The following is a 19,184-nucleotide window of genomic DNA, read 5'->3' as shown; positions in this document are numbered from 1 at the left end:
AAATGCACACAGCGATGTCACAGTATGGGGATAATGTAAATAGTGATGTCACAGTATGGGGATAATGCATATAGTGATGTCACAGTATGGGGATAATGTATATAGTGATGTCACAGTATGGGGATAATGCATATAGTGGTGTCACAGTATGGGGATAATGCATATAGTGATGTCACAGTATGGGGATAATGTAAATAGTGATGTCACAGTATAGGGATAATGTATATAGTGATATCACGGTATAGGGATAATGTATATAATGAGGTCACAGTACAGAGATAATGCACACAGCGATGTCACAGTATGGGGATAATGTAAATAGTGATGTCACAGTATAGGGATAATGTATATAGTGATGTTACAGTATGGGGATAATGTATATAGTGATGTCACAGTATAGGGATAATGTATATAGTGATGTCACAGTATGGGGATAATGTACATAGTGATGTCACAGTACAGAGATAATGCATACAGCAAAGTCACACTATAGCGATAATGTATATAGTGATGTCACAGTATGGGGATAATGTATATAGTGATGTCACAGTATGGGGATAATGTATATAGTGATGTCACAGTATGGGGATAATGTATATAGTGATGTCACAGTATGGGGATAATGTATATAGTGATGTCACAGTATGGGGATAATGTATATAGTGATGTCACAGTATGGGGAAAATGTATATAGTGATGTCACAGTATGGAGATAATGTATATAGTGATGTCACAGTATGGGGATAATGTATATAGTGATGTCACAGTATGGCGATAATGTATATAGTGATGTCACAGTATTGGGATAATGTATATAGTGATGTCACAGTATTGGGATAATGTATATAGTGATGTCACAGTATGGGGATAATGTATATAGTGATGTCACAGTATGGGGATAATGTACGTAGTGATGTCACATTATGGGGATAATGTATATAGTGATGTTACAGCATGGGGATAATGTAGATAGTGATGTCACAGTATGGGGACAATGTATATAGTGATGTCACAGTATGGGGATAATGTATATAGTGATGTCACAGTATGGGGATAATGTATATAGTGATGTCACAATATGGGGATAATGTATATAGTGATGTCACAGTATGGGGATAATGTATATAGTGATGTCACAGTATGGGGATAATGTATATAGTGAGGTCACAGTACAGAGATAATGCACACAGCGATGTCACAGTATGGGGATAATGTACATAGTGATGTCACAGTATAGGGATAATGTATATAGTGATATCACAGTATAGGGATAATGTATATAGTGAGGTCACAGTATGGGGATAATGTAAATAGTGATGTCACAGTATAGGGATAATGTATATAGTGATGTTACAGTATGGGGATAATGTATACAGTGATGTCACAGTATGGGGATAATGTATATAGTGATGTCACAGTATGGGGATAATGTATATAGTGAGGTCACAGTATGGGGATAATGTACATAGTGATGTCACAGTATAGGGATAATTATTATAGTGATGTCACAGTATGGGGATAATGTATATAGTGATATCACAGTATAGGGATAATGTATATAGTGAGATCACAGTACAGAGAAATGCACACAGCGATGTCACAGTATGGGGATAATGTAAATAGTGATGTCACAGTATGGGGATAATGCATATAGTGATGTCACAGTATGGGGATAATGTATATAGTGATGTCACAGTATGGGGATAATGCATATAGTGGTGTCACAGTATGGGGATAATGCATATAGTGATGTCACAGTATGGGGATAATGTAAATAGTGATGTCACAGTATAGGGATAATGTATATAGTGATATCACGGTATAGGGATAATGTATATAGTGAGGTCACAGTACAGAGATAATGCACACAGCGATGTCACAGTATGGGGATAATGTAAATAGTGATGTCACAGTATAGGGATAATGTATATAGTGATGTTACAGTATGGGGATAATGTATATAGTGATGTCACAGTATAGGGATAATGTATATAGTGATGTCACAGTATGGGGATAATGTACATAGTGATGTCACAGTACAGAGATAATGCATACAGCAAAGTCACACTATAGCGATAATGTATATAGTGATGTCACAGTATGGGGATAATGTATATAGTGATGTCACAGTATGGGGATAATGTATATAGTGATGTCACAGTATGGGGATAATGTATATAGTGATGTCACAGTATGGGGATAATGTATATAGTGATGTCACAGTATGGGGATAATGTATATAGTGATGTCACAGTATGGGGAAAATGTATATAGTGATGCCACAGTATGGAGATAATGTATATAGTGATGTCACAGTATGGGGATAATGTATATAGTGATGTCACAGTATGGCGATAATGTATATAGTGATGTCACAGTATTGGGATAATGTATATAGTGATGTCACAGTATTGGGATAATGTATATAGTGATGTCACAGTATGGGGATAATGTATATAGTGATGTCACAGTATGGGGATAATGTACGTAGTGATGTCACATTATGGGGATAATGTATATAGTGATGTTACAGCATGGGGATAATGTAGATAGTGATGTCACAGTATGGGGACAATGTATATAGTGATGTCACAGTATGGGGATAATGTATATAGTGATGTCACAGTATGGGTATAATGTATATAGTGATGTCACAATATGGGGATAATGTATATAGTGATGTCACAGTATGGGGATAATGTATATAGTGATGTCACAGTATGGGGATAATGTATATAGTGAGGTCACAGTACAGAGATAATGCACACAGCGATGTCACAGTATGGGGATAATGTACATAGTGATGTCACAGTATAGGGATAATGTATATAGTGATATCACAGTATAGGGATAATGTATATAGTGAGGTCACAGTATGGGGATAATGTAAATAGTGATGTCACAGTATAGGGATAATGTATATAGTGATGCTACAGTATGGGGATAATGTATACAGTGATGTCACAGTATGGGGATAATGTATATAGTGATGTCACAGTATGGGGATAATGTATATAGTGAGGTCACAGTATGGGGATAATGTATATAGTGAGGTCACCGTAGAGAGATTATGCACACAGCGATGTCACAGTATGGGGATAATGTACATAGTGATGTCACAGTATAGGGATAATGTATATAGTGAGGTCACAGTACAGAGATAATGCATACAGCAAAGTCACAGTATAGGGATAATGTATATAGTGATGTCACAGTATAGGGATAATGTATATAGTGATGTCACAGTATAGGGATAATGTATATAGTGATGTCACAGTATGGGGATAATGTATATAGTGATGTCACAGTATGGGGAAAATGTATATAGTGTTGTCACAGTATGGGGATAATGTATATAGTGATGTCACAGTATGGGGATAATGTATATAGTGATGTCACAGTATGGGGATAATGTATATAGCGATGTCACAGTATGGGGATAATGCATATAGTGATGTCACAGTATGGGGATAATGTATATAGTGATGTCACAGTATGGGGATAATGCATATAGTGATGTCACAGTATGGGGATAATGCATATAGTGATGTCACAGTATGGGGATAATGTAAATAGTGATGTCACAGTATAGGGATAATGTATATAGTGATATCACAGTATAGGGATAATGTATATAGTGAGGTCACAGTACAGAGATAATGCACACAGCGATGTCACAGTATGGGGATAATGTAAATAGTGATGTCACAGTATAGGGATAATGTATATAGTGAGGTCACAGTACAGAGATAATGCACACAGCGATGTCACAGTATGGGGATAATGTACATAGTGATGTCACAGTATAGGGATAATGTATATAGTGATATCACAGTATAGGGATAATGTATATAGTGAGGTCACAGTATGGGGATAATGTAAATAGTGATGTCACAGTATAGGGATAATGTATATAGTGATGTTACAGTATGGGGATAATGTATACAGTGATGTCACAGTATGGGGATAATGTATATAGTGATGTCACAGTATGGGGATAATGTATATAGTGAGATCACAGTATAGGGATAATGTATATAGTGAGATCACAGTACAGAGAAATGCACACAGCGATGTCACAGTATGGGGATAATGTAAATAGTGATGTCACAGTATGGGGATAATGCATATAGTGATGTCACAGTATGGGGATAATGTATATAGTGATGTCACAGTATGGGGATAATGCATATAGTGATGTCACAGTATGGGGATAATGCATATAGTGATGTCACAGTATGGGGATAATGTAAATAGTGATGTCACAGTATAGGGATAATGTATATAGTGATATCACAGTATAGGGATAATGTATATAGTGAGGTCACAGTACAGAGATAATGCACACAGCGATGTCACAGTATGGGGATAATGTAAATAGTGATGTCACAGTATAGGGATAATGTATATAGTGAGGTCACAGTACAGAGATAATGCACACAGCGATGTCACAGTATGGGGATAATGTACATAGTGATGTCACAGTATAGGGATAATGTATATAGTGATATCACAGTATAGGGATAATGTATATAGTGAGGTCACAGTATGGGGATAATGTAAATAGTGATGTCACAGTATAGGGATAATGTATATAGTGATGTTACAGTATGGGGATAATGTATACAGTGATGTCACAGTATGGGGATAATGTATATAGTGATGTCACAGTATGGGGATAATGTATATAGTGATATCACAGTATAGGGATAATGTATATAGTGAGATCACAGTATAGGGATAATGTATATAGTGAGATCACAGTACAGAGAAATGCACACAGCGATGTCACAGTATGGGGATAATGTAAATAGTGATGTCACAGTATGGGGATAATGCATATAGTGATGTCACAGTATGGGGATAATGTATATAGTGATGTCACAGTATGGGGATAATGCATATAGTGATGTCACAGTATGGGGATAATGCATATAGTGATGTCACAGTATGGGGATAATGTAAATAGTGATGTCACAGTATAGGGATAATGTATATAGTGATATCACAGTATAGGGATAATGTATATAGTGAGGTCACAGTACAGAGATAATGCACACAGCGATGTCACAGTATGGGGATAATGTAAATAGTGATGTCACAGTATAGGGATAATGTATATAGTGATGTTACAGTATGGGGATAATGTATATAGTGATGTCACAGTATAGGGATAATGTATATAGTGATGTCACAGTATGGGGATAATGTACATAGTGATGTCACAGTACAGAGATAATGCATACAGCAAAGTCACACTATAGCGATAATGTATATAGTGATGTCACAGTATGGGGATAATGTATATAGTGATGTCACAGTATGGGGATAATGTATATAGTGATGTCACAGTATGGGGATAATGTATATAGTGATGTCACAGTATGGGGATAATGTATATAGTGATGTCACAGTATGGGGATAATGTATATAGTGATGTCACAGTATGGGGAAAATGTATATAGTGATGTCACAGTGTGGAGATAATGTATATAGTGATGTCACAGTATGGGGATAATGTATATAGTGATGTCACAGTATGGCGATAATGTATATAGTGATGTCACAGTATTGGGATAATGTATATAGTGATGTCACAGTATTGGGATAATGTATATAGTGATGTCACAGTATGGGGATAATGTATATAGTGATGTCACAGTATGGGGATAATGTATATAGTGATGTCACAGTATGGGGATAATGTATATAGTGATGTCACAGTATGGGGATAATGTATATAGTGATGTCACAGTATGGGGATAATGTATATAGTGATGTCACAGTATGGGGATAATGTATATAGTGATGTCACAGTATCGGGATAATGTATATAGTGATGTCACAGTATGGGGATAATGTATATAGTGATGTCACAGTATGGGGATAATGTATATAGTGATGTCACAGTATGGGGATAATGTATATAGTGATGTCACAGTATGGGGATAATGTATATAGTGATGTCACAGTATGGAGATAATGTATATAGTGATGTCACAGTATGGGGATAATGTATATAGTGATGTCACAGTATGGCGATAATGTATATAGTGATGTCACAGTATTGGGATAATGTATATAGTGATGTCACAGTATTGGGATAATGTATATAGTGATGTCACAGTATGGGGATAATGTATATAGTGATGTCACAGTATGGGGATAATGTACGTAGTGATGTCACAGTATGGGGATAATGTATATAGTGATGTTACAGCATGGGGATAATGTAGATAGTGATGTCACAGTATGGGGACAATGTATATAGTGATGTCACAGTATGGGGATAATGTATATAGTGATGTCACAGTATGGGGATAATGTATATAGTGATGTCACAATATGGGGATAATGTATATAGTGATGTCACAGTATGGGGATAATGTATATAGTGATGTCACAGTATGGGGATAATGTATATAGTGATGTCACAGTATGGGGATAATGTATATAGTGAGGTCACCGTAGAGAGATTATGCACACAGCGATGTCACAGTATGGGGATAATGTACATAGTGATGTCACAGTATAGGGATAATGTATATAGTGATATCACAGTATAGGGATAATGTATATAGTGAGGTCACAGTATGGGGATAATGTAAATAGTGATGTCACAGTATAGGGATAATGTATATAGTGATGTTACAGTATGGGGATAATGTATACAGTGATGTCACAGTATGGGGATAATGTATATAGTGATGTCACAGTATGGGGATAATGTATATAGTGAGGTCACCGTAGAGAGATTATGCACACAGCGATGTCACAGTATGGGGATAATGTACATAGTGATGTCACAGTATAGGGATAATGTATATAGTGAGGTCACAGTACAGAGATAATGCATACAGCAAAGTCACAGTATAGGGATAATGTATATAGTGATGTCACAGTATAGGGATAATGTATATAGTGATGTCACAGTATAGGGATAATGTATATAGTGATGTCACAGTATGGGGATAATATATATAGTGATGTCACAGTATGGGGATAATGTATATAATGATGTCACAGTATGGGGATAATGTATATATTGATGTCACAGTATGGGGATAATGTATATAATGATGTCACAGTATGGGGATAATGTATATAGTGATGTCACAGTATAGGGGTAATGTATATAGTGATGTCACAGTATAGGGATAATGTATATAGTGATGTTACAGTATGGGCATAATGTATATAGTGATGTCACAGTATAGGGATGATGTATATAGTGATGGCACAATATGGGCATAATGTACTGTATATAGTAATGTCACAGTATGGGGATAATGTATATAGTGATGTCACAGTATGGGGATAATGTACATAGTGATGTCACAGTATAGGGATAATGTATATAGTGATGTCACAGTATAGGGATGATGTATATAGTGTAAGATAGCGCTTACTGCATGTGTTGGGGGACACTCGCTTAGCAACGGGATTCAGTCACACAGGCACAATTTTCTTCATTAAACAGCCCATGCAGTTTGTTTACAGGTCATAAACCTCCATTTTACACATCACACGCATATAGTTCATAGTACACAGCTTCAATTACTTTTCAGACACTACACCCGCCACTCCTCCTCTGACTAGTTCCCGGGGGTCTCCGTGCGTCATATTAATGTGTCTACTCACATAGCACAACACTAAGTTGCAGTCTCTAAACACGCCTGACCTCACTTTGTCCAGTTACCATGGGAGACCTCACAGTTCATTAACTGACGCTCGTCAGTGCACACAGTCCCCCATACTCTGGGTTACCTTTCAGCAGCTCCTGCTCCACACGCTGACTCGTCAGTCCTCTCTCCCAGGGAAGTTGCCTAACTGGGATCACCGTCCTGGACAATGCCTTGCTCACCAGGCCACCCGACAGTTCCAGACCCACAGAAGGACGGTAGCTTCCCCAACACAGTAGTCGCCACAGGTTCTGCAGGACCATGGCTTCTCCCCGTGCTCTTCAGGAATCCAGTCCTACTCCCAGGACATTCCAACACAGAGGCCATCCAGGTCCATGGCCTCTCCGTGTGCTATTCAGGGATCCAGTCCACACACAGGACCTACCAACACACAGGCCTTCAGGTCAATACACTCTAACACAACCATTCAGGTCCATACACTCTGAACACTGACCATGTGACCAGACCTCAGTCACATTATATCACTGTAGCCATCTCCATAAGTAGGTGGTGTTTGTGGTTAGCCAGACCCACCCAGCTCACCGACTAACCCTGTAAGCCTCCCGTTACAACTACACAAACACTTGTGGTACTACAGGTCTCTGAACAACCACATTACTGGCTTACAGTGCAGAGGGTCTCCCCTGTGACACAAACCGGCCATTTACATTAATGCCGCTCACTGTCTCACCATCACGGTTACGCCTGCAATTGCCATGCACTCCCATGGCCTCAATGCGCCTCTGTGCGTATCCTGAGAACATACAGCGCACCCTAGCTGAAACAGGGGTCACTGTCTCACATATCCCCCCTCTGTTCAATCCTGTGGGGTTGAACACTTGCCATAAACCAGGGGCCTCGAGACCGGACACCCATGTCAGCTTGCCCTGGAAGTCGAGAGGGCCCTCTCAGTCAGTTTTGAGCAGCATTCATCACCATACCCTTGTTAATCCTCCCACGCCCCCAGCAGTCAGTATGTAGGCCTTGAGCTTTGGTTCTTAAGTCACAGTCTGTCTGTGTCATCAGACCCTTTTCAGTCTCCATATTTTTCCAGTACGCCCCGTCACCCGACCTTTCTCTCCATGACCATCTCCAGTGGCCCATGAGTCTCACTTACAGTCGAGCCTACTGTCTGGTCTAAGTCTGACCTATCCAGTACATCACAGGGGTTACTGTCCAGGTCTCTCAGCCTTATACTGAGAGTAGAAATGCCACTTGCAGATTCTCGGCCTCCTTGGCTTGCTGAACGTCTTTGGCTGTCACCGTTACATTATTTGGAGGGCCCTTTCTGTTCCTTTTACCTTGGGTTGAAGGCGGTCGCCACCTTATTTCCTGCAGCTGTTTATTAATCTGCAGTCTGTCCTGTCTTAGCTGTTCTATCTCCCTCAGGTATGTCACCCGATATTCAAGGAGCATTCGGATATACATAAGGCTTTCCCTTGAGCCGAAAATGACAAATGGTACCATCCCATCTTCACCAGCTACCTGGGCTTCGTCATCAGCTGGTATCCTCACTCTCACCACACCGGATATATTCACAATTTCCTGCATCACTTTTCCAAGTCTTCCAAACACTTTCCTCACCGGATTTCTGGGTACTTAAACAATGTCTTCTACAAAGCACAACCGAATTTTAGCTTTCCTGGCATGCTCCAAATGTCGAGCAGCTTCCTTATTCCTCAACAGGATCGTCTGTTTCATGCGGAGGCATTGTAGGTGCATATCCATCAGGATAGCCACCCGATTAACTGTGACTTCCCTAGTCGGCAGTATCACCAACTGTTTCATCTCTGGTGCCTAGGTCACACTACATGCTTCTACTGCCTTTTTAAAGGCCTCATGCACAGCATCACTGGTACATGCTTCTCGCACATCTTCGGGTACCTCTATCACGAACTTGAAGAGCGAAGTCTCAATCTTCATGGACGGACGGCTCCCGCTTTGCCATGGACCTTTCCATCAAGATATCTGCCATGACTGGGTGATTGTCTTGTTCCGCTCTTAGCGCACATTCTTCCTCAGCTTTATCTTCTGCAAGACCCTTTGCCAAGATGAGCATTTGCAGCTCCACCTCATTACCACTCTGGCACTGCCGCTGTACGTCTGCGACCACCAACATCTTCTTTTGCAGAAGACCTAATGCTTCTCTGAGCACCTCCATATCTTCTAATATGGCCTTATTCTCGGTTTGACACGTTAATAGGTGACTTTTGAACTCAGAGACTTCTTTCTCCAAGGCACCCTCTCGGCACTCAGCAGCCTGTCTCCGAAGCTCCTCTTGCTTCAAACGGGCTTCTACTATCTCCTGTCTCCTCCTTAACTCGCTTCTTCAAACCCCTGGATTGGTTGAGCTTCCATCACTCGAGGAGGTATCTGCTTCAGGTCCCACTCCTTTGGTGGCCTCCTCCACTTCTGCACCTTCCGTCTCAGCACTGTCATCTTCAGCCTTCAATTGGGTCACAATAGTGTCAGCTTCACGCCTCTCTTAGGTCTTCAGAGTACTTCACACACTCCAGCTCCTCAACATTAGGCTTTCTGGAACCTTCAGCATACTAGGCCTTAGCGGTTCCTACGGGTAACAACGCGTCACCTTCCTTCCCGATCTCTTCAGCATCTGGAAGAGAACTCACATGGGAGGTAGAAGTACACGACCTTCTATTATCAGCAAGAGTCACTTGAGCAACTTATTTGTGGCCCTTGCTCCTCCAGCAATGGGAGGACTTGCTATTTGTGCCTGGGTCAACCTTACTGCACTCTTTTCCCTTGTGTAAGAGTCACAGTCTGGATTGGAGTCGCCACCACTCACCCTGTCACCACAAGTCCCCACTTCTAATGGTATTGGACACCATTCCTGGATCCTCCCCATCTTCAACGGTCACACTTTTGGTCACCTCTGCCAAGTCCCAGAGATGGTCAGACCCACACTTCTGTCTGGTCATACTTTCTGGTATTGCGGACACCGTCCTTTTGCTAATTTGGGCCCATCCACCATCTTGCTTGGTCATGCCTAACTTAGGACTGTCAACTCTAGGGGGTGTATTCTCCACATTTTTACCACTTATACATATTATCTCTACAGACACTTTTCCTTTTATCCACCAGTCCCACAGGGCTTCCAAGTCCCGCCCTACTACCATAGTGTACAGTAAGTCCGGGACTACCCCTACTTCGTGGTACATGGAAACCTCAGCCACATCAATATAGAGGTAGGTTGTCAAACGTCCTTTAATGTCCCCACCGGAGCCATTTACTCTCGACCCCATTCCAGGCGACACAGAACGTTCAGGAGGGGCCCTCAGTAAGGTCATTCCACTCCCCAGGTCTATCAGTCCCATCACACGTTCCCCATCTAGCCAGAAGGGACACTGTTGTGACGCCTTATTGGCCGAGGAAACCATAACATAGCATGGACCTACATAGCATGAACTACGTTGTTCCCGACTACATTCCAATGGCGCATTCGCCGCCGTCTCTTTTTTTGCCACCACCCCTATTTGGGTTACAGCCCCCTTTTGGGACTCTGCCCCCTTTTGGGCAACCATCCCTGTTTAGGTTACCGCCTCTTTTGGACCTCACCCATTTTGGGGTACACCACGTGGACTCCCCCATGGTACTCTCAGGCCCCAGTTCGCACAGTACACTTATGTCTCTCTGGACTTGTACTGGCTCTTTAAGCGTTTGCACGACCTGAACCTTTGATGTCCTCTTATGACACCACACCAGCTCCTGCTGGCACTGCCACAGATCCTGCTGCAGCCACAAACCACCAGTACCTCCAGCTGCCGATCACAAGCCGCTGCTACCACTGCAGTTCCTGCTGCTGCAGAACCTCTTCCTGCAACTGCAGCTCCTACTGCTGCAGAACCTCTTGCTGCAACTGCAGCTCCTCTCCGCAAGGCTCTGCACGGCTTTGCACCGCAGACTTCGTGGACCCACCGATCCACAGCAAATCTTCGTAACCCCGCCGAGTTACCGCCAGAAGCTTTCAATCTTCTTGACCCCACCGAGTCACAGCAATCACCTCCACACGTGCTTCCTGGACCGTTGCCCTCAGTCTAGCACCATGTGTAAGATAGCGCTTACTGCATGTGTTGGAGGACACTCGCTTAGCAACGGGATTCAGTCACACAGGCACGATTTTCTCCATTACACAGACCATGCAGTTTGATTACAGGTCATAAACCTCCATTTTACACATCACACAAATATAGATCATAGTACACAGCTTTAATTACTTGTCAGACACTACACCCGCCACTCCTCCTCTGACTAGTTCACGGGGGTCTCCGTGCGCCATATTAATGTGTCTACTCACATAGCACGACATTAAGTTGCAGTCTTTAAACACGCCTGACCTCACTTTGTCCAGTTACCATGGGAGACCTCACAGTTCATTAACTGACACACAGTCCCCCCATACTCTGGGTTACCTTCCAGGAGCTCCTGCTCCACACACTGACTCCTCGTCAGTCCTCTCTCCTAGGGAAGCTGCCTAACTGGGATCACCATCCTAGACAATGCCTTGCTCACCAGGCCACCCGACAGTTCCAGACCCACAGAAGGACGGTAGCTTCCCCAACACAGTAGCCATCACAGGCTCTGCAGGACCATGGCCTCTCCCAGTGCTCTTCAGGAATCCAGTCCTACTCCCAGGACATTACAATACAGAGGCCATCCAGGTCCAAGGCCACTCTGTGTGCTATTCAGGTCGTCCGTCCTACTCCCAGGACCGCCCCACACACAGGCCTTCATATATGTGGCCTCTCCGTGTGCTATTCAGGGATCCAGCTGTGCAATCACAGTATTGGAAAAGCAATAATGACATCACAAGCTGCCAGGGGTGGACATATCATTAGTGCAACCTGTATAGCCGCACAGGGGCCCGAGAGATGAGGGGGCCAATACCACTTCCAAAGCAACAACAGCTTCTGTCATTAGCAGAACTTCTGGAATGCAGGTGGATTGCATATTGTTCTTGCACAGGGGCCGTCCTTTCTGCGTCCGTCACTGCATGCTGGTGTATTGCACAAATGATGTCAGAATGCAGGGATAATGCAGAGATGTCATAGCACAGATGTGATCCCAAAAGCGATAATGCAGAGAAGGGGTCATGTACACAGCAGGGGTAACATTGAGACTCAACGCTAACATGCAGAATGGTGCAACATCCAAATTCCATTCTATATTTCCCTTCATTACTCTTAGGGAATTGCTTTGTCAGTTTGCGAATATCAACCATACTGGTAACCCTCATCCAGAGCAGGACTGGGGTGCCAAGGGCCCACCAGTAACATTGACTTTGGGGGGGGGGAGCCACTTTTCACCTGCATGCAAATATTACACTACTCTTGCTCACAAATTTACCTAAACCCCTGTATAATAATAAACTGGGGAGTTTGATAAATGAATAATGAGATGCTGCTTTTTTCTGTACCTCGTGAATCAAGTGAATTATGCCAAGTACAGGGAGGTTGGGGGCCCAGATCTGCACAGGGGCCCACCGGCGGATTCCCCTGTTCACATATGGGCCAATCAGAGTCTGCCCATATCTATAGGTGTACTACTTGCATTAGAATCATGACATCTCATGTTCTTCTCATTTCCTTATCCGGGAGGTACGTGACATTGTCAGCAGGATTGTGCACAGTAACCTACAGACAGTGTCAGGTCAGCGCCGTTATACTGATTTCAATGATGAAATCCGTCTTGTGGTTGTTTAATCTTGATTTTCAGCTTTCAGTTAATGATGTGCTCGTGCTCCAGGGTGGCCTGTGGGGTTTCGTGTGGTTCTCTGAATATACAGTGGGGCAAAAAAGTATTTAGTCAGTCAGCAATAGTGCAAGTTCCACCACTTAAAAAGATGAGAGGCGTCTGTAATTTACATCATAGGTAGACCTCAACTATGGAAGACAAACTGAGAAAAAAAAATCCAGAAAATCACATTGTCTTTTTTTTTAACATTTTATTTGCATATTATGGTGGAAAATAAGTATTTGGTCAGAAACAAAATTTCATCTGAATACTTTGTAATATATCCTTTGTTGGCAATGACAGAGGACAAACGTTTTCTGTAAGTCTTCACAAGGTTGCCACACACTGTTGTTGGTATGTTGGCCCATTCCTCCATGCAGATCTCCTCTAGAGCAGTGATGTTTTTGGCTTTTCGCTTGGCAACACGGACTTTCAACTCCCTCCAAAGGTTTTCTATAGGGTTGAGATCTGGAGACTGGCTAGGCCACTCCAGGACCTTGAAATGCTTCTTACGAAGCCACTCCTTCGTTGCCCTGGCGGTGTGCTTTGGATCATTGTCATGTTGAAAGACCCAGCCACGTTTCATCTTCAATGCCCTTGCTGATGGAAGGAGGTTTGCACTCAAAATCTCACGATACATGGCCCCATTCATTCTTTCATGTACCCGGATCAGTCGTCCTGGCCCCTTTGCAGAGAAACAGCCCCAAAGCATGATGTTTCCACCACCATGCTTTACAGTAGGTATGGTGTTTGATGGATGCAACTCAGTATTCTTTTTCCTCCAAACACGACAAGTTGTGTTTCTACCAAACAGTTCCAGTTTGGTTTCATCAGACCATAGGACATTCTCCCAAAACTCCTCTGGATCATCCAAATGCTCTCTAGCAAACTTCAGACGGGCCCGGACATGTACTGGCTTAAGCAGTGGGACACGTCTGGCACTGCAGGATCTGAGTCCATGGTGGCGTAGTGTGTTACTTATGGTAGGCCTTGTTACATTGGTCCCAGCTCTCTGCAGTTCATTCACTAGGTCCCCCCGCATGGTTCTGGGATTTTTGCTCACCGTTCTTGTGATCATTCTGACCCCACGGGGTGGGATTTTGCGTGGAGCACCAGATCGAGGGAGATTATCAGTGGTCTTGTATGTCTTCCATTTTCTAATTATTGCTCCCACTGTTGATTTCTTCACTCCAAGCTGGTTGGCTATTGCAGATTCAGTCTTCCCAGCCTGGTGCAGGGCTACAATTTTGTTTCTGGTGTCCTTTGACAGCTCTTTAGTCTTCACCATAGTGGAGTTTGGAGTCAGACTGTTTGAGGGTGTGCACAGGTGTCTTTTTATACTGATAACAAGTTTAAATAGGTGCCATTACTACAGGTAATGAGTGGAGGAAAGAGGAGACTCTTAAAGAAGAAGTTACAGGTCTGTGAGAGCCAGAAATCTTGATTGTTTGTTTCTGACCAAATACTTATTTTCCACCATAAAATGCAAAAAAAATGTTAAAAAAACAGACAATGTGATTTTCTGGATTTTTTTTTCTCAGTTTGTCTCCCATAGTTGAGGTCTACCTATGATGTAAATTACAGACGCCTCTCATCTTTTTAAGTGGTGGAACTTGCACTATTGCTGACTGACTAAATACTTTTTTGCCCCACTGTATATTCATAATACAGACTGCTGACAGGTCACTGATTCCTCACTAACCTGCCCCCTAGTTTACATAATGAATATATATGTACATACTTTAAAAAAAAAAACTTCTGCAGGCAGGTGCCGGCCGTGACACCTGCGCTGCAGAATAATCGGATGTTTCATGTCCCAATAATACATGTTCTTGATGTTATTCAGCTAGAAAAAAAATTAATTTGAAAATGACGCCCGCTGCGCCTGCGCAGCAGCAGCTATTGATGTATTTAGCTGTGATCTGATAGCTAATGTTGCGCATGCGTCGGCGGCACCATCTCCTCCATGATGGCGCCGCCTGCACAAGTAGCAGCTCTCGGAGATAGAGAGACTCATAAAAATATAATAAATATTATATAAATATGCAGGCTGCTTTTGCAATATGAGAAGAGGACTCCATTTAGGAGAAATTTAGACCATTGTAGTCAAAGCTGAGGCTGGAAAATGTTTTCAGGGTTATTGTTATCAACTACACTTTGTTACAAGGAAACAAGTCCTAAATATGAATTCTCGATTCAAAAAGTGTCATAATAATAAATGTATCAAATAATCTCCGAATGCATACTTTTGACAGCCAATGATGTGGGACCTGACACCACTGCCAATAAATGAAGATTGACACCTATGCAGATACAAGTATATTAGTTGTATGTAAAAAAAAAAACGATGGGGCAGATGGAAATCTGACTTGCCTAATCCCTCTTTCCCAAGAAATCTGCAGCTATACATTAGATAGAAGACTCATTACATAGTCTTGTGGACCCTCCAAAATAAGCCCCAAATAAGGTTCAACCCACTAATGTATGAGTACACCTTTAAAGTTAATAATATATAAACCTGAACTAGAAGCTGTACTGTGGCATCAGCGTTGCTACTAAGAACCCAATTGCTATGTTGACATTGCACAATCTAGTACATAAAACGTGAGATCATATATTTATCAAGAAAAAACAGAACCCTTTTAAACTCTACTACCTATAGAAACATCAGGTGGAAGAAAGTTTCATATTCTCTCTGCTCTTACAGTAAAGAATCCTCATAACTGATGAAAGTCAAACCCACTTATTTGTAGACTTAGTGGATGCCAGGCCTAGATATAAAGGATCATGAAACATATCTCTGTAATGTCCAATGATATTTTACTACAAGCTGTATTTTTTTCAAAACTGAATGACACCAAAATCTCCTAATTCCTTTGGTGCCTCTTCTTTACACCTGCTACAATTAATAATAATCTTTATTTTTACTTTTCAACTATGTCCTTCCAATAATAATAATAATAATAATTTTTATTTATATAACGTCAACATATTTCGCAGCACTTTGCAATTAATTCCTATATACAAGAGCTGAAAACTGTATCTAGTGTTAGGTGTAGTCGTACTACAGATTTGTATAGAGGCAAATTTCTGTTTTTCTCAGGTCCATTTTCGCCTCTTTTGCGACACCTTTTGCTGCATTTGCTTTGGCAGCAGCTGCCTGGCACTGGTTACTAAAGCTAAGCTGGCCATACACATTAGATGGCTGTTGGCCGAATGATGCTGCAGCCGATCATTCAGCTTACTCTCCCATATACAGGGGGCGCTTGCTCAGCCAACCTCTCCTCTGTTCTCTATGAGAAAGCTGACGTGTCTGCCGTTGGCTTATTTCCAGGAGAACAATGTGATTGGCTGTCGAAAATCGGACAAACGAGATTGACATTCCCCCGACCATCAGTCAGACTACGCCCCCATACACACTAGATCATCAGCCAAATTCGTCAATACCTGTGAGTATGGCCGACATTAGTCTACTGTGTATGGGGGTCTTTATAATCTTTATTTACCGTATATAGCGGTAACATATTCCGCAGCGCTTTACAGTGTATCTTAGTCTTTGTTTTACCTAGGTGGGCAGCTTTTATTACTTTAGGCTATCCTTCAAATATGCATCGTAGGCCAATTATTTCATCTTATCTATCAGGGCTGCTAAAATTATTTGTTGCCCCGGACACAATTATCACAGTATATGGCTGTGCCATTTTAGGGTTCTTTTGAATTTCAATCAATTTATTTAAAAAATAAACTATTTTTGGGGGCTTTTCCAAAGAAGGTTTTCCATGTATATTTTTTATGTTTTCGATGTATGACTTTACATATAGCATCCCCACTGATCCATGCTATGCCACTGAATAATTTTCAGGCACAGTCATGTCCGCAGAGTATTTCACCAGTGATAGATATCACTGGCAAACATTGCAGGAGATTGCACCACTCATCTAGATCCAGAAGCAGAATATTCCTTCCTTGTCAGAATTGGATTCATTGCACAGCTCCCTGCTGAAGCTTCCAGCCATAACCGCTCGGCCAAACATCCACATATAATTTATCCCGGAACCTCTCCCCGTCCTGTCTGTAAACACTATCTGCCAGAAACGAGAAGCCAGCGCAATGGGCGGGCTGATCTCCAGAGTTTGCAGTGTCATACCCATGCCTAGAGGATGCTTACTACCCCACCTTGGCCCACCAAACCATGCACAGTGTACATTTAATCCCACCACACTGTTGGCCCAAGTGCGACACCGCTTCATATTGTTACCAGCCTGAGATCAGCAAAAAAAGGCGGGTGGGGACCAAGAAAAAAAGGTGGTAACATCAGCTGTTCGACAGGATACGTCACATAGACATCACAGCAGACACAAAAGCAAACACCTCATCTTTAAACATAAAATAGCATAAAACATCACATAAACATACGTCATACATGGTAAAAAAAAGCTGGATTCAGATCCTATACAGATAATATCAGTCTTTTGTTAGTACGCTGTGCTACGGACGTAGAAGGCATTACACATGAGAATGTGCTAGAGAGGCATAAATGAAATAAGCTACATATAAAGGAATAATGCAAAAATCATCAGAAAATGTATCACGCGAAGACACGCAGACAATCGCCCACCTACAGCGTCTATACATGACCTGCAAAGGCCTATTTCTGATCCGTCACTTGGAATAATGACAGTCATCCATCAACGCATCCTCATAAGCTTGGGTTAATAACATTTTGGCCAGACATCATAGACACGAAGAGGTAGTAAATTCATAGACGACCAATGGTGCACCAAGGGCCCATGCAATGCGAACGGGTTAAATGCCTGGTGCAGGAATGTCCCATGGGAATGAGAGAAGGGAGGGAGACGGAGTAAAGAAGAGACGGGAGGGCTATGGAAAAAGAAAAATAAGGACAGAGGAAGGAAAGATGAAGGTGAAGATCTCAGTAACATGATGGAGGGATAGTCGATTGGATACATAGAACGAAGTACAGCGAGGAAATGAAGAACATGCAAAGGATCAAGGACGAAAAAATGTATCTGCATATAATGTATCACTGATGTGGTAATGATACCGGAGAGATACATGGATCCATAAGGATGGAAGACAGAGGTATACAGATAATAGGATGGATGAGAATGTGAGACACGGGTGAAGGAGACACAGCGGAGTAGGGCGGTACCTGGCTGTCTCGTCACTGCTTCTCTCTGCGGTGGAGCATCAAGATGGACTTCTCTGGACTGACAGCTAGTGGGAATGCTCCAGTGCTGTGTCACCGCTCCCAGTGTGGATGTGTGTGATGCTGCCCTGTGTCTCCTGTTTGTCCCTCTGGGTCCCTGCCCTGCCTGTCAGTGCTGGTTGGCTGAAGCAGTGTGGTGGGGGAGGAGGGATGGTCCGGCTGCTGAAGCTGGAATGTATAGAGCAGCAGAGATGGAGAATAGAACAGGGAGGAGGAGGAGGAGGACGAGCAGGTGGGGAGAGGGAGGCATGCTGGAGCAGGAGGAGCAATGCTGCTGCCGCTGGTGGTGCTGATGAGAGCTGTGACGTCTGTGCAGATACTTCACCATCACCCAACACAGACCATGATAAACAGATAGATCAGCAGCACACTGTATGCAATAAAATATATGAAAACAGTGTCGGACTGGGGTGCCTAGGGCCCACCAGTGGAACTGACTCCAGGGGCCCACTCTAAATTTCAATACCCAGGCTAGGTACACCTTTGTGTTGTAGTATGTGTTAGGAGGCTCAGTAGTAAGT

At 42.4% G+C, this 19,184-nt stretch overlaps 1 protein-coding gene across 6 annotated transcripts in view; it reads right to left on the bottom strand.

The window, feature by feature from the left end:
- The window catches only part of KIF1A (kinesin family member 1A), a 280,148-nt gene extending 261,386 nt beyond the window's left edge, over positions 1-18,762 (bottom strand). For all 6 annotated transcript variants that reach the window (XM_069727733.1, XM_069727735.1, XM_069727736.1 and 3 more), the window contains exon 1: positions 18,607-18,762. The gene's annotated coding sequence lies outside the window, so the exon portion shown is untranslated. The remainder of the gene's footprint in view (positions 1-18,606) is intronic.
- Positions 18,763-19,184: the final 422 nt, after the last annotated feature.

Source organism: Ranitomeya imitator, chromosome 5 (assembly GCF_032444005.1).
Source record: "Ranitomeya imitator isolate aRanImi1 chromosome 5, aRanImi1.pri, whole genome shotgun sequence".
Lineage (NCBI taxonomy): Eukaryota > Metazoa > Chordata > Amphibia > Anura > Dendrobatidae > Ranitomeya > Ranitomeya imitator.
Note: the sequence above shows the minus strand (reverse complement) of the source record. Positions and strands in the feature narration are given on the sequence as shown.